An 18,177-nucleotide genomic window follows, 5' to 3' on the forward strand; every position below is an offset into this window, starting at 1 on the left:
CATTATGCACCATTACGACTTTCTAGACACTGGCATCCTAACAACCAATGACGTCATCAGTGAATAAGGAGGATGTGTGTTACCTCAACAGCATCCTTGTTTGACCCTCCTGTGCCCCCCACCCTCAACACTGGGGTGGCATTAGCCAACTGATGGAGAGAAATTGAGGGAGAAGATGATAAACATTGGAATACTAGTCAGTACCAGTGTGCAGAAGTGTGTATTTGCTTTTGGAAGGATAAATCACCTCTAACATTGGGTGTCCTACGTGTGTGTAAGAGTCCAGGGCTTAATGCCCATGCACCAATAGCGCGTTGTCGCAAGAGGAAATCCGTGCCAACTGAGCATGCGCCAAAGACGCTTCAGTGCACCAACCCGCACTTGTGCAGAAGACCTGATGGAAAAAGGCAGGGAAATGCCCAGGAGGCGCACAGGAAGTGACCTCAACCTGATGGAAAAGGGCGGGAAAATCCCTAGGAGGTGCACAGGAAGTGACCTCAAACTTCCCTATATACGCCCAGTCCAGACACTGCAAAATTGCTGGATTATCTTTAGTCCCCCCCTTGTTCCTGTGCTAGTGTGTGATCTGTCTGAACTTGTTGTGACCTGGAAACCTATTTGACTACTCTTGAATGCTGCTTGACCTCGGATTTGTACCTTGACCATTCTACTTCTTTGCCCCTTTTGTACTCAGCTGCCAGATTGGAACCAACCCTGGATCGGATCTCAACCATTCTTCTTCTGATTAACCCTTTGATACTTCGTTGCCAAACTGGACTTGACCTCAGCTCGGATCTCGGAGTAAGGCTTGCATGGTGCTCTGCACCCCTGGCACCCATGCCACTCGGTGTCCACCAAGTCTCTGTCTCCATCTCCAGAGGCTTCAAGGACCCGAGGTGCAAGGGAGGACCTCCCCACTACTTCGGTCTCACCTCAGGTACGTGGCCCTCGTGACAGTGTGGATGTTGCTGCATTGTGTAAAGTTATTAGAATAGTTTTTTTACATTTTAGAATGGGGTGTCTCAAGACTGTTCATAATTTTAAAGGGTGCCTTGAGATTGTCTATAATTTCAAAGGGTGCCTCGATGGAAAAAAGGTTAAGAAACACTGCCCTAGACCAGCTGGGAAACTATGGGCTTGAGACTCCCCGAGGAGTGCACCAGCTAGAATTCTTGTACCACCCCCTCCTAAGTCACACCCTAAGAGACTCCTGGCCTGGCCTAATCAGCTCCCCCAGACATCAGGCACCTCATGTCTTACAGCAATGGACCCCAGTTGCCAGCCTCTACGAGCCACAATCCATTTCCAGAGGATGTTCCCATCCCATCTTGAGGTTAGGAGAGTAAAGAGTCCACACAAAGAAATTCTTCTAATTGTTTACTCAACAATGATAAATTACATATGTACAGTTTCAGTCATCCCAAACAGGTGATGGCGCATTTCCTTTTGTTGCAAACAATGGAGTTGATGGCGAGGAGAGTCGAGGAATAGCCCTTATCTACAGAAGGGGTTGCCCTGAATCTAGTTCTACATGAAAAAAAATGTTCAAGCATTTCCAAAAGGTCCTGCATGTTCCTCTCATGCTTCCCCACTAAGAGGAGGCCCAGTATTTAAAGCCTACTAACGACATCTTGATGGCAAAATATAATACAGAAGTTTTTGGTAAAATATAAAATACGGGGTTGTGTTGAGTAAATAGATACCAAACATGTCATACTTTAAAATTTTGTGTGCCCACAAAATTGCAAAAAATGATGGTACCCGAAACTCTCCTTAGGCGACTCCTCAAAAGTCTTTGCAGGTTATAAGTTTAGAGTTAACTGTAAATTATAGCCCTAGATTAATTTCTCTCACTGTGATGTTCATGGAGATACCTCACATGTGTGGTGCAGTTTATGTTTACATGCATGTGTTCGCCCTACACTGCAGGTTGAGTTGGCCTGGATACGGGAGTGGCAAGGGTGCATTGGCACTTTTTTAAAATGATTTTTTAATTATTTTATATAATTTTTTTTTTCACTTTTTCATTTTTTTTCCCCTTTATTTAACCATATCACTATCATGTCTGGTCTAACAAACTCCCTGTGATGTGATAGTATTAACCATTTGGAATAGTGATCCTTTGCTTTTTTAACATACGTGATTGTGGGGTTTAGTATACCTCCTATTGATCCGCTCCACTTCTAAACAAAATGCCTGGCTTCTCAAGATCTGTTGATGTCAATCTTTACCCAACTGGCTGTCAGATTTATTGTCTTAGAACTGTATAAAAATAGTTTGTATCATGAATTGGGAAATGCGTCACAAAAACATACCTGGTTGGAATCAATATATGAGTCAGTGTTATTTAAAGGCTAAAGGCTGTGGGATTTATGACAAAGATCCTACCAATGATTGACATTTGGATACGTCTAGTGATGATCACATTTAAATATTTGTTCTATACGTTGATTCATGTAGATCATTTATACCAGTAGAGTAGAAAATGTCTCAGGCATGGTGGTCAGTGGGAGAAAAAAAAAAGACAGTAGAGAAAAGGAATAGTATCGCTTCATTGATGTCAGTGGGAGCAATAGCGCCGTCAATTTACGCAGCACTTTACATATACATTGTACATTCACATCAGTCCCTACCCACAAGGAGCTAACAACCTAAGGTCCCTAACTCACATTCATATACCAATTTAGACAGAAGCCAATTAACCTACCAGCATGTCTTTAGAGTGTGGGAGGAAACCAAAATACCCGGAGTAAACTCAGGCAGGCACAAGGAGAACATCCCCAGCTCCAGGCAGATGGTGTTGTGGTTGGCATTCGAACCAGCGACCCTTTTTGCTGCTAGGTGAAAGTGCTACCCACTACACCACTGTGCTGCCCATTAATAGGAAGAATAGTGCCCCATCATTGGTATCAGTGAGAGGAATAGTGCCCCATCATTGGTGTCAGTGGGAGGAATAGTGCCCCATCGTAGGTATCAGTGGGAGGAATAGTGCACCATTATTGGTGTCAGTAGGAGGAATAGTGCCCCATCATTGGTATTAGTAGGAGGAATAGTGCCCCATCATTGGTATTACTAGAAGGAATAGTGCCCCATCGTAGGTATCAGTGGGAGGAATAGTGCCCCATCATTGGTATTAGTAGGAGGAATAGTGCCCCATCATTGGTATCAGTAGGAGGAATAGTGCCCCATCAGTGGTACTAGTAGGAGGAATAGTGCCCCATCAGTGGTACTAGTAGGAGGAATAGTGCCCCATCATTGGTATCAGTGGGAGGAATAGTGCCCCATTATTGGTGTCAGTGGGAGGAATAGTGCCCCATCATTGGTATTAGTAGGGGGAATAGTGCCCCATCATTGGTATCAGTGGGAGGAATAGTGCCCCATTTTTGGTATCAGTTGGAGGAATAGTGCCCCATCAGTGTTATTAGTAGGAGGAAAAGTGCCCCATCATTGGTATCAGTGGGAATAATAGTGCCCCATTTTTGGTATCAGTTGGAGGAATAGTGCCCCATTATTGGTATTAGTAGTAGGAATAGCGTCCCATCATTGGTATCAGTGGGAGGAATAGTGCCCCATCATTGGTATCAGTTGGAGGAATAGAGCCCCATTATTGGTGTCAGTAGGAGGAATAGTGCCCCAATTATTGGTGTCAGTGGGAGGAATGGTGCCTTGCATCAGCAGAAGGAAAGCAAGACAAGCAGACATACTGCAATTTGGAGACCACTGAATTAACTATCTATGGATACAGTCTAGAGCAGTGATGGCGAACCTTGGCACCCCAGATGTTTTGGAACTACATTTCCCATGATGCTCAACTACACAGCAGTGTGCATGAGCTTCATGGGAAATGTAGTTCCAAAACATCTGGGGTGCCAAGGTTCTCCATCACTGGTCTAGAGTATATTACAATCCACCAATGCTGAGAAACAGCCCGCCCCAGCGCTAGAACCAACAGCTACTTCAAGGATAAACTTGCCATCCTATAAAGAATTTACTATGTTGGAGTCTGAGGGTATTTGAGGTTATTTGCTAGAGAAAGCCTCACTATAGTGGGGGGCAATATCTGTACCTATTATTCATGATTATTCATTTGACTGATTGTCCTCCAATGAATTGAATTTGTGATCATCAAAGCTGTAGATACAGTAATTAATAGCAAGGGTTCCCCAAGACCTTAAAGTTATTTCTAGGGCTCTCCAATATTAACATTTTGAGAAAGGCTGGTTTAGAGTATATTACAATCCTCCACTGCTAAGAAACTAGGCTCAAACCAAAGATTTAAAAGAAGAAGATTTGCTAAAACGTAATTGTCTGGAAAGGATTAAAGGGTTATGGAGGGTCACAGTGAGGATTCTGCAGGCATCTTATCCAGTTAACATCCATATTCATGGGTGTACCTTGAGGAACACACAGAACTGAACAGTGGTGACTTTCCGAGAAGGAAGCTAAAGCTCTCCTAATAAAAAAATAAAACACTGCCATTCTGAAGTTTTCTAAAGTCAATCTGGAACTGTCAAGTCATATTAGAAAATTCTTATGCAGAGTGTTGTAAATTGACCTGTCATCTAAAATAGGCTAGGTCATGTGAAGGTCCAAGCCATCAAAGATACAAGAATAAAAGAAAAATTCATATTTGAGAATTTCCAAGAGCTCCAACTTCAGTCTCCCTCAAATGCTGTGGCATAATCTGAGGCAGGCAGTTCAGGAAAGACACTCTAAAATACACTATATTGTCCAAAGTATTGGGACACCTGCCTTTACACGCGTATGAACTTTAATGCCATCCCAGTCTTAGTCCGTAGGGTTCAATATTGAGTTGGTCCACCCTTTGCAGCTATAACAGCTTCAACTCTTCTGGGAAGGCTGTCCACAAGGTTTAGGAGTGTGTCTATGGGAATGTTTGACCATTCTTCCAGAAGCGCATTTGTGAGGTCCAGGCACTGATGTAGGACGAGAAGGCCTAGCTCGCAATCTCTACTCTAATTCATCCCAAAGGTGTTCTATATCAAGTTGAGGTCAGGACTCGGGTGCAGGCCAGTCAAGTTCCTCCACCCCAAATTTTGCTCATCCATGTCTTTACGGACCTTGCTTTGTGCACTGGTCCAAATCATTTGGTGGAGGGGGGGTTATGGTGTGGGGTTGTTTTTCAGGGGATGGGCTTGGCCCCTTAGTTCCAGTGAAGGGAACTCTTAAGGCGTCAGCATACCAAGACATTTTGGACAATTTCATGCTCTCAACTTTGTTGGAACAGTTTGGGGACGGCTCTTTCCTGTTCCAACATGACTGAGCACCAGTGCACAAAGCAAGGTCCATAAAGAGATGGATGAGCGAGTTTGGAGTGGAGGAAATGGAGTCCTGACCTTAACCCGATAGAGCACCTTTAGGATGAATTAGAGCGGAGACTGCAAGCCAGGGATTCTTGTTCACATCAGCGCCTGACCTCACAAATGCTCTTCTGGAAGAATGGTCAAACATTCCCATAGACACACTCCTAAACCTTGTGGACAGCCTTGCAAAGGTTGGGCCAACTCAATATTGAACCCTACGGACTAAGACTGGGATGCCATTAAAGTTCATGTGTGTGTAAAGACAGGTGTCCCAATACTTTTGACAATATAATGTATATGTAAAAATACCAGAGTTTGTCCAATAATGACATGAAACACACAAATTGCTGATGTCAAACAAGATGGTGGTGCGGGACCTGGCAGGCATTGGCCTTTGTCTGATCACAGCAGGACAGCGCTGGATTCGCTGGATGTGTGAGTATGGGTTTTGAAGATAACCTGGGAAACCAGGTAAGAGGAGAATAAATATAAATAAAATCGAGGGGAAGGTGAAGTTTCTCTTTAACGAAAGTCCATCTCAGGCCCCATTCACACCTAGAGTAGCGGGAGCGCACGTTTTTGCGTACTTTTCTTCCACAACTTCAACAACTTGATCAGTGCGTTTTGTCACGTTTGTCATGTGTTTTCACATGAAGCAAAACTCACCTTTGCTTCCCGCGTTTGGAGTGCCATTACCAATTATTGGCACCGCAAGCACGATGTGCGTATTTCGTTAGTTCCTGGTAACTTGCGTGTAACTGCGCAATTCTGAGTGTTATTGCGGAGCCCGAAAAATGGATTTAAGGCTCCATTCACACTTGTAAGACGCCAAAGTTGCACAGACTTTGGAGTGCAACTTTGATGCAACTTTGACGTACATTTGGATGGGTGCAACTTGGATACGACTTTGGCTTTGACCAGTGATAGTGGACAACTGTTGCACTCTATATAACATTCAGGTACGACTTTCATGCAACTTTTGAGGGTTAACATTGAAATCTGTGACCCTCAAGCTGCATAAACGTCTGACCAAAGTAGTGCATAAACTGCTTTGAAGTTGCTACAACTTTAAGTCGCACATATATGAATGGTTATCATTGGAAAATATGGGGAACGACTTGTCATGCGACTTTGATGTCGCATGACAAGTTGCACAAGTGTGAATGGAGCCTAATTGTCTACCTTTTTAAGCTTACGACTACATTCAGCAGGAAAACAGAAGAGTGAGTTTGTAAGGACTTCCCAGAGGAGGCAAAAGACTCTCCCTGGCTAGGTTACAGGGCTAAATATTAAACAAATTCTTGCGAGTTACCATATAAATATCCAAGTAAATATTCTGGACAGCTGCTAGCACTGATCACGTCCCATAAGCTGGTGCCGATCCAGTGAATAATCAAATATGATGCTGTACCAAGTACTATCATGTGACCACTAGTGTTAATGTTACCTTTTATAGATAAAAATTCATCAAAAACATGTATATATACTGCAATACTATGCGATTATACCTCATGACAGCATGTAAAACTGTATATTCTATAAAGTGCATCCACATTATATATGTAAACAGTATTTAAAGTGCTTGAATAATATAAAACCAGAAATTGATATAGTGCATTAAAGTGCTCTTGTGCAAAAAATCTTCATGCATTAATGTGTCCTATATAAAATAAAACATAAATTCTATTCCAATTCAGTCCATTCTTCTGATTTTTATTAAAGATGATAAAATAACAAGTGCTCGTTTTAATAGTATTATAGTTTGGTTGCCGAGCGATGGTGAACCGTTAGCCAGTAATCCAGTAATTGCTTTACATGTAGATGCTTTAGTATGTGCCGCTCTATGATGTGATATGTTTTCACAGCATGGATGAGACAACGGCATGCGTATGGGTTAACATTGAGCACTCTGGTCTACAAGAAAATGGCCGCCACAATATAACAAACAATAGAGTGTCTGCGATCCACAACAAAATGGCCATGATGACACTATATAATGATTGACATCTCAACCGTCCAATGGAATTTCCCCCTGAGGAAGATACGTTTCCCTGTATCGACACGCGTTGGGGAGGGGACAGGACGGTGTGTGAGACGGCGGAGTGTTCTCAGCATAGGAAGGGACACATCAGCTCAGCAGTTTTATGATTTCTGGCATTTATAGAGTGGTGCACCGTAGCACCCATGAAATAATTTTAATTGGAAAAAACGCACAAGCAACCAGCCAAGGATCTGAGTGCAGATATTGAACCCAGAGGTGGTTGAAAAGCGTGTTCTGACCAAGCTTAGTTGCGAGGTCACACGCTGTAAGGTGAGCGCATACACCAAAGGGGAGCACAACAGTGGACACGAGCACTTGTTATTTTATCATTTTAAACCACTTGTCAACCAGCCGCCACAGTTGTGCTGAGGCAGAATGGCACGGTTGGGCGAAACAACGTTATGTTACGTCGCTTCGCCCTGTGGCCACTAGGGGCGCGCGCGTGCGCCCGCTGCTCACCCCCGGAGCCGATGTGAGTGCCCGGCGGTCATGATCACCGTCGGGCTCCCGCGATCGCTTCTGACACACGGAGAACCGGGATCTTTGTGCATAAGCACAAAGTTTCCGGTTCTCTGAGGGGAGAAGAGACAGATCGTCTGTTCATACAGAGTATGAACAGCGATCTATCATCTCCCCTACACAGTCCCCTCCCCCCTTCAGTTAGAACACACACTAGGGAACACAATTAACCCCTTGATCGCCCCCTAGTGTTAACCCCTTCCCTACCAGTTACAGTAATCAATGCATTTTTATAGCACTGATCGCTGTATAAATGCCAATGGCCCCAAAAATGTGTCAAAATTGTCCGACGTGTCCGCCATAATGTCGCAGTCATGATAAAAATTGCAGATCGCCGCCATTACTAGTAAAAAAAATAAAATAATAATAATAATGCCATAAAACTATCCCCTATTTTGTAGACCCTATAACTTTTGCGCAAACCAATCAATATACGCTTATTGCGATTTTTTTTACCAAAAATATGTAGAAGAATACATATCGGCCTAAACTGAGGAAAAAAATAGTTTTTTTTATATATTTTTGGGGGATATTTATTATAGCAAAAAGTAAAAAAAATAGTTTTTTTTTTAAATTGTCGATATTTTTTTGACTATAGCGCAAAAAATAAAAAACGCAGAAGTGATCAAATACCACCAAAAGAAAGCTCCATTTGTGGGGAAAAAAAGGATGTCAATTTTGTTTGGGTGTAACGTCGCACGACAGCGCAATTGTCAGTTAAAGCGACGCTGTGCCGAATCGCAAAAAAGTGCTCTGGTCAGGAAGGGGGTAAAATCTTCCGGGGCTGAAGCGGTTAATAAGAATCAGAAGAATGGACTGAATTAGAATAGACTTTATGTTTTATTTTATATCGGGCACATTAATGCATGAAGATTTTTTGCACAAGAGCACCTTAAAGCGGAGTTCCACACAAAAATGGAACTTCCGCTTTTCGGAACCCTCCCCCCCTCCGGTGTCACATTTGGCACCTTTCAGGGGGGAGGAGGGTGCAGATACCTGTCTAAGACAGGTATTTGCACCCACTTCCGGCATAGAGTCCCATGGGAGTCTATGCCTCTTCCTGTCCCGACCGCGCTGTCTGCTGGGAACACACAGCTCCCAGGAGAGAGCGGGGACCACTAGGGACGCGCAGCGCGACTCGCACATGCGCAGTAGGGAACCGGGAAGTGAAGCCGCAACGCTTCACTTCCTGATTCCCTCACCTAGGATGGCGGCGGCAGCTGCCGAGAACCGAGCGGGACATCGTGACAGGTAAGTGGCCATGTACTAAAAGTCAGCAGCTGCAGTATTTGTAGCTGCTGGCTTTTAATATTTTTTTTTTTTTGGCGGTGTGGGTGAACCCCAGCTTTAATGCACAATATCAATTTCTGGTTTTGTATTATTCAAGCACTTTAAATACTGTTTACATATATAATGTGGATGCACTTTATATAGATTTATATACAGTTGTACATGCTGTCAAGAGGTATAATTGCATAGTATTGCAGTATATATACATGTTTTTTTTGTTTACAAACGATTTTTTTTATGTAAAAGGTCAAGGTATAAAACAATTACAATGATGGTACAGGTATGTATACAAATATCTTTAACAAAAAAGGGGCAACCCATTCACTTCAGTGGGCTGCCCTATGGGTGTTTGTCACCCAAAAGAAGTTCCTGCTTCTTTTTGGGCAACACGCTTTTTTTTTTAACCACTTCAATATCGGGCACTTTCACCCCCCCCCCCCCTTCCTGCCAAGGCCAATTTTCAGCTTTCAGCACTGTCACATTTTGAATGACAATTGCGCGAACATGCAACACTGTACCCATACGTAATTGCTGTACATTTTTTCACACAAGTAGAGCTTTCTTTTGGTGATATTTAATCACCACTGGGTTTTTTTTTTTTTTTTTTATGAATAAATAAAAAAAAGGCCAACATTTAAAAAAAAAAAAACGCGTTTTTCTTTGTTTCTTTGCAAATACAGTGGGGACGGAAAGTATTCAGACCCCCTTACATTTTTCACTCTTTGTTATATTGCAGCCATTTGCTAAAATCATTTAAGTTCATTTTTTTCTCCTCATTAATGTACACACAGCACCCCATATTGTACACACAGCACCCCATATTGTACACACAGCCCCCCATATTGTACACACAGCACCCCATATTGTACACACAGCCCCCCATATTGTACACACAGCACCCCATATTGACAGAAAAACACAGAATTGTTGACATTTTTGCAGATTTATTAAAAAAGAAAAACTGAAATATCACATGGTCCTAAGTATTCAGACCCTTTGCTCAGTATTTAGTAGAAGCTCCTTTTGATCTTTTTGGGAAAGATGTAACAAGTTTTTCACACCTGGATTTGGGGATCCTCTGCCATTCCTCCTTGCAGATCCTCTCCAGTTCTGTCAGGGGGGATGGTAAACGTTGGTGGACGGCCATTTTTAGGTCTCTACAGAGATGCTCAATTGGGTTTAAGTCAGGGCTCTGGCTGGGCCATTCAAGAACAGTCACAGAGTTGTTGTGAAGCCACTCCTTCATTATTTTAGCTGTGTGCTTAGGGTCATTGTCTTGTTGGAAGGTAAACCTTTGGCCCAGTCTGAGGTCCTGAGCACTCTGGAGAAGGTTTTCATCCAGGATATCCCTGTACTTGGCTGCATTCGTTTTTCTCTCATTTGCAACGAGTCGTCCTGTCCCTGCAGCTGAAAAACACCCCCACAGCATGATGCTGCCACCACCATGCTTCACTGTTGGGACTGTATTGGACAGGTGATGAGTAGTGCCGGGTTTTCTCCACACATATCACTTAGAATTAAGGCCAAAAAGTTCTATCTTGGTCTCATCAGACCAAAGAATCTTATTTCTCACCATCTTGGAGTCCTTCAGGTGTTTTTTAGCAAACTCCATGCGGGCTTTCATGTGTCTTGCACTGAGGAGAGGCTTCCGTCGGGCCACTCTGCCGTAAAGCCCCGACTGGTGGAGGGCTGCAGTGATGGTTGACTTTCTACAACTTTCTCCCATCTCCCGACTGCATCTCTGGAGCTCAGCCACAGTGATCTTGGGGTTCTTCTTTACTTCTCTCACCAAGGCTCTTCTCCCCCGATAGCTCAGTTTGGCCGGACGGCCAGCTCTAGGAAGGGTTCTGGTCGTCCCAAACGTCTTCCATTTAAGTATTATGGAGGCCACTGTGCTCTTAGGAACCTTACGTGCAGCAGACATTTTTTTTTAACCTTGGCCAGATCTGTGCCTTGCCACAATTCTGTCTCTGAGCTCTTCAGGCAGTTCCTATGACCTCATGATTCTCATTTGCTCTGACATGCACTGTGAGCTGTAAGGTCTTATATAGACAGGTGTGTGGCTTTCCTAATCAAGTCCAATCAGTATAATCAAACACAGCTGGACTCAAATGAAGGTGTAGAACCATCTCAAGGATGATCAGAAGAAATGGACAGCACCTGAGTTATATATATGAGTGTCACAGCAAAGGGTCTGAATACTTAGGACCATGTGATATTTCAGTTTTTCTTTTTTAATAAATCTGCAAAAATGTGAACAATTCTGTGTAAATATGGGGTGCTGTGTGTACATTAATGAGGAAAAAAAAATAACTTAAATGATTTTAGCAAATGGCTGCAATATAACAAATAGTGAAAAATTTAAGGGGGTCTGAATACTTTCCATCCCCACTGTAAATAATCCTTCTTCATAAATTTAGGCCATATTTTATTCTGCTACAGTTCCTTGGTGAAAATAACCCAAATCAGCATATATTATTTAGTCTGTAGGAAAGTTATAGAGTCCACAAACTATGGTATATATCTGAAAAGCGATCAACCCTGATGTACTGACAGCCATCTCATTTCTTGAGGCCCAGAAATGCCAGGACAGTACAAATATCCCCCAAATGACGTTTTTGGAAAGTAAACAGTCTGAGGTATTTAGCAAGAGGCATGGCGCATTTTTTTGAAGTTGTAATTTTTTTGTAATCCATGTCTCTTGTACTAATAAAGCGCCCATTCAGCCTTTTGGTATAAGGCATCTTGGTAAATCCCTGTTTCCTGAAAAGGACCGGTGCTACCACTAGGCAAACTAGGCAGCCGCCTAGGGCGCATTGCTGCCTAGGGCGCCCAGCCACTGGTGTTCCTACTCTGTTCTCTCTGCAGCAAGCAACTAAGTCTCAGCATCAGCAAGCAGCCACTGCTCCGTTTGCACATAGTGTCAGAGGCGCAGCGGCGGCGGAGGACTGTGTCTGTGTCCCCACTCCCGAATGAATGGAAGCAAAAAAACATTCATTGATGGGCACTGGTAGGCTGCATTTGATGGGCGCTGGTGAGGCTGCATTTGATGAGCGCTGGTGAGGCTGTATTTGATGGTTGCTAGTAGGCTGCATTTGATGGGCGTTGGTGAGGCTGCATTTGATGGGCGCTGGTGGGCTGCATTTGATGGGCGCTGGTGGGCTGCATTTGATGGGCGCTGGTGAGGCTGCATTTGATGGGCGCTGGTGAGGCTGCATTTGATGGGCGCTGGTGAGGCTGCATTTGATGGGCGCTGGTGAGGCTGCATTTGATGGACGCTGGTGAGGCAGAATTTGATGGGCGCTGGTGAGGCTGCATTTGATGGGCGCTGGTGAGGCTGCATTTGATGGGCGCTGGTGAGGCTGCATTTGATGGACGCTGGTGAGGCAGAATTTGATGGGCGCTGGTGAGGCTGCATTTGATGGGCGCTGGTGAGGCTGCATTTGATGGGCGCTGGTGGGCTGCATTTGATGGGCGCTGGTGGGCTGCATTTGATGGGCGCTGGTGAGGCTGCATTTGATGGGCGCTGGTGAGGCTGCATTTGATGGGCGCTGGTGAGGCTGCATTTGATGGGCGCTGGTGAGGCTGCATTTGATGGACGCTGGTGAGGTAGAATTTGATGGGCGCTGGTAGGCTGCATTTGATGGCCACTGGTGAGGCTGTATTTGATGGGCGCCGTTGGGCTGCATTTGATAGGCACTTCATCAAAAAGGTGGGGTATACATGGGCCAGGCAAAGGGGGTGAAGTCAGGGTGGAGTGGGGGGCGGCAAAATTAGGTTTTGGCTATGGTGTCCAAAAGCCTTGACCCAGCCCTGTTCCTGAGTAAAACAGACATGACCACCATCCTCACATCCTTAGCTCCACAGCTTGACTCTCCTCTGCAGACTCTGTGTTTTGTTTATTTATAGTACTTAACAAGCACGGGCATTCCTTCAAACAGGAGGAGTTATACAAATCTCAACCAATGAACAATGACTAGGGCAAGGCCTGGGCGTGTCTGTGCAGGGGCAGTGTGTATGATTTCCCGCCCCCTGTCTCTGTAAGCCATCATCTTCAGCTATACAAAGTAAACAACATGGATGGCCTTGAAATCATGAACACCCCTCCCCGACCATAACGCACCCGAAGACTCCCGTTTTTACCGTTGGAGTGAATCCTTATTCTGCAATGTTCATAGAACAACGCATACCCGGATTATACTACCATTACTGAGGGTGGGAGAATATCTGCAGGAACACGCCATAGCCTCTCTACGTGCTGATTAGACACACAAGTGTACATCCCCCATAACCGATAATGTCTTTGCAGAGTGAACACATCCCCCCCAGACAATCGTCTGTGTATTGCAATAGGGGCTCTATCACGTAATCATGAGCCATCTTTTAATTGAAGTCTTGATCTGCAGTTGTTCCTGTGGGATCTTCCTTGTGGCTTCAACAGTTTAATTGAACATCCCATCCGCAATGGACGAGAAATTGTTCACTTGTTTCATAAGCTCAAGCCCCCACCCTGAACAAGCAGGAAACCATGCCCAGACCTGGTTGGGGTTGGTGAACCACACCCTTCTAGCTGTTTCTGCCATTCTTACCTTCTCTCACGCCATCAGATCCTCACGATCGACCGCGACATAAGATGCTGGGATGAGTTTCACCAGGACGCATGAACCTCTTGCATTAGGGGCAATTACCTTATAAGTTGTAGACCCGCATAAGTACCAAACTAAAGTTGAAGCACACTTGTGGGCTACCTAGTTGTCCTGATACCCAAACTGTCAAGAACCAGAGCTATTAAACTATAACTAATTTTACCCCGTTGAAATGTATTGTTAAGTTCTATTGACAAGTGTCTGTTTGGAGTTTTTACTACTTTGTCAAAACTCCTCATACCAATATGAACATCATATATAGCATGTACCGCTGTCATCGCTGGGGTACTAAAGCTCGGTGGAGATTCAGAGTAGACAGAGCAATTGGTCTTGTTCGCTTTCTTAGCTAGTTGGAGAATACACTAAGCTAAAAATATAAATAAACAAAGATACTCCTCATCCTTTGGTGTAGTTGAGCAGCTTCTTGCAGTGGCTGGCGTGGATCCAGTTTTCTCGTCCCTCAAGCTTCTTTACAATGACCCAATCACCTGGTTGGAAAGAATGTAAACCAGTTATTGTGTCAGGGTCCAGGAGGGACTCATGAACCCTGTGGTGGACCTTTTGAAGTTCACGTTACAGTGACTGCACCTACCCCATCAGCTGAGAATGTAGGCTACAGCTGCTGAGGAAAGTACAACCCTGTTTTTGGTTGACCTCCAAACAAACCTCATATGGCGATAACCCAGACATGTGGGAACTCAATGACTGTGGTCACTGCATAACCTGTGCGAGGCTTACCATCTGGGGTGTAATACCTGGAACCATTGACAAAAAAGGTTCTTAGCATCTGGGATGGGAGCCTCCTTCACCAGACTGCTGCTTGCTGATTCAAACTATCAAGTAAAGACAGTCGTGGAATATGACATCCTACTAGGTCACAAACTTGGTTAGAATTAGAGCGGTTAGTATTATTGGTTTGAAAATTGTCATTCTTACCATTACCATTTTCTTCCTCATTACAAACCGAAGGAAAGGACACAGGGTTGAGAATGGTGCAGAAAAAAACCCAATTAAACAATTAAACAGTCTATTATACTTTTACCTTCTTTTTGGCGTGTGTATTTATGAATGTGTACAGCTATCTACATACACCTGCTTTCTATGTGCATACACTTTCAGAAACTCACTGGACCTGAAAAAAGATGCTTATAAACAAAAGTTATTACTTTATCCTTCATCTTTAACCTGCAAAGAATGGAAAACAATACAACATTCGTGTACATTGGTAAATTGTCACTGACATTCCTCAAAACCGACAACAAAACCCTCTGTAACTCTTACTTTCACGTTGCTACAAAAATACAACAGCTCCTATGTGGGAGGACCGCTGCGGAGGGTTCTAACATATTGCTACATATAAACAATGAGAAGACTAAGTGCCGGTTCACACAGGGGCGACTTGTCAGGCGACCTAGCCGCCTGACAAGTCGCCTCCCGTTCTGTACAATGGAACCGTTCTAATAGGAGCGACGCAAGTCTCTCCGACTTATAAAAAGGTTCCTGTACTACTTTGGGGGCGACTTGAGGCAACTTGCATAGACTTCTATACAGAAGTTGTTTTACAAGTCTCCATGGAAGTCGTGTGCAGGTTGCCTCGGTGAGGCGACCTGCAAGTCGTGCCGCCCCTGTGTGAACCGGGGCTAAAACATGAAATAAACATTTAGATACAAATGTGAGGGAGATGTTTCATAGTTTCCAAAACAAAAATAAAAAAACAAAACCAGACGAAATGCTGCCTTCACTCTTTTAAAAAAAGAAAAAATTACAATGGGAAAAACACGAGAGCAGCTCGAAAACCTTGCATGGGTCAGCCACACAAAGTTGAAAAACAGGCAGGAGAATTTTAACCACACAAACGTGTACTACACATCCATCAACCCACTCATAATTACAGATTTCTGAAGCCACAGCCAAGCCACTTCCGAGGTATTTTTATTCTGGGGTCTTGTACCTCCAGACATCAAAAGTACCTTCCAAAGGAATACACCTTACTGAACCCTCTGACCATATATGCCAATCTTTAAGGGGTCACATGTCCAGAGCCCCAAACCCAGACCTCATGTACTATGCAGATGTCTGACTGGTGTGGAACCTCATTTTTTTCCTCCAACACATGGACGGCCAACATTACCCATGACGATTCGAATCGCTTATGACATGTCCCTGTGTCCAGGGCACCTTCGCACTAGCTTTCGGAGCAGTACTGCCTAGTGCCCAATTTTATAGTACTGGCACCCGGCATTTCCGATTATCTTACACGGCCTCCCGGTATGCTAGAATCTACTCATCACATTTACATGCTCTCCAACCGATTATCAGCAGCCCTATAAATGTTCGTCAGACAAACTACAAAGCACGATGAAATTCTTCACTATTCAAAACAATATTATGGCTTCTTTCTACCTGTATCTAGATGTTACGACAATAATGTGGATGCCTCCCGTTTACTCTCTACCCAAAACTGTATTACAGTATAAAACTTCGCAAAACAACTGGAATTAAATTTAAAACCCAAAGTGATTTCCATTGTACTTCCACACACAAGTCCCTTTGTCCACATGCTTGTTTTAAAAGACCCCAAGCCCCTCCCACCAACTTCCTGTTAATACATCACATCCTGCAAAGAACTTCCTGTCGATACATCAAATCCTGCAAAGAACTTCCTGTTCTCTGCTGATCTCTAAAAACCCATCCAACTGGTTTATTTACATATCAATGGACAGAAAGGGTGAGGGGGCAGGGGAGCCTGGCTTCCCTGAACTTCATATTATGTCTATTACACAAAAAAATTGCTATGGCTACCCCCTCTGGACTTTATAACATCATATAGGAAACTTCAACATGTCTAAAAAACCTTTTGTCAAGGAAAGGGTGGGATATACCCCCATATTGCAAATGGGAGGGAATCCCCCTCAACTCCCATATCACCTGGGCAGTCAGACCACAAGTTTTGAGACCAAAATACAATACAACAACAATGCAACTAAAGCCAAAAACTGAAACTCCTGCAAAAAGATGGCTCACCCTCACTAAATGCTGAAACCTGGCCCAAAAGCAGAGCAATTCCACTCAAAACCAAAACACAGCAGACACGAAATGGCAGTTGCAACAAACGAAAATCAGACCACGACAAAATGGTGGATGAAATCCGGACTACAGCAAAAAGACAGACGAAAGTCGGCCCACAGCAAAATGATGGATGAAATCCAGACTACAATGAAATGGCCGACATTAACAAATGAAAAAAACAGTCGCTGATCCCGCCAAAACCAACACAAACCGAGATTTCTTCACTATAAAACCGAAATTTCTCCCCACAAAAACTGACTACACAATTGAGACACCAAATGAACACTTAACCGTAGACATATACTTTAGGCTACATCAACTAGGGCCCATAGGAGGACTAAAACACAGGCTATCACACCAGACAACACATTCAAAAACGCCAAAATTACATAAAACACAAAAGAAGACGGCTCAGACATACACTCCTGTGTCAAAAACCATGAATCAGACTGAGACTGGAGTATAGTTAAAAGACACTTGTTTAATAATGAAAGTAAATAGAACAAACGAGTCAAAACATAGCCAAAGTTCGGTAACCGGAACAAATAGTCAGACAAGCCAAAAAGTCGTGGGAGCCAGGGATCAGTGTAGTGGAGCAGCAAGCAGGATCTGGTGCCAGAAGGAATGTCAGCCAAGCAAGTCTTTAACAGGAACGCAGGAGATAGTCTCTGTGATGTTGACAAAGGCGAAGGCAGAGATCATCTGGTCTGGACGGCTTAAGTAGGCAGGGCTGACGAGCAGGATATCATCAACAGGTGAGTCACTGTGGAGAGATAGGAGCTGGCAATTAGCCGACAGCTGAGCAGCCAGCTCAGAGAAGGAAGGGCTGAGCCTAGCCCTGACCTCCTGTTCCCAAAGAAAGGTTATATACTTAACTCTGGCATCAGTTTCCACAGGAACAAGACATTGAGAAATGCAAACAGCGATGGTTGCATGCATGATCTTTTCATCTCAAAACAAAAGAACCCCCCATTCTATCATTGATGTTATTGGCTAGAAACCTGTAAAACATCTCCCAGTAATGCATGTCCTCCCTTCCCTCCCTCAGCCACATGGCCACTTAATATGCGGCAGCCATTTTCAAAACACTTTCTACAAAATAATTTCAAAACAACTTCAATACAAACCATCTGTGTCTTGAGTCAGTTAAACAATCTACTAGTTGGTCCCATACATAGATAATAGTTTCATACATACATTTCTATTTCTCATATACATAACAAACTTATTACATAACATACAGTTACTTACAGAAACATTTTAGGTTGTATTATATGGGTCCTATAGA

This window comes from Aquarana catesbeiana, linkage group LG03 (genome assembly GCF_042186555.1).
Source record: "Aquarana catesbeiana isolate 2022-GZ linkage group LG03, ASM4218655v1, whole genome shotgun sequence".
Lineage (NCBI taxonomy): Eukaryota > Metazoa > Chordata > Amphibia > Anura > Ranidae > Aquarana > Aquarana catesbeiana.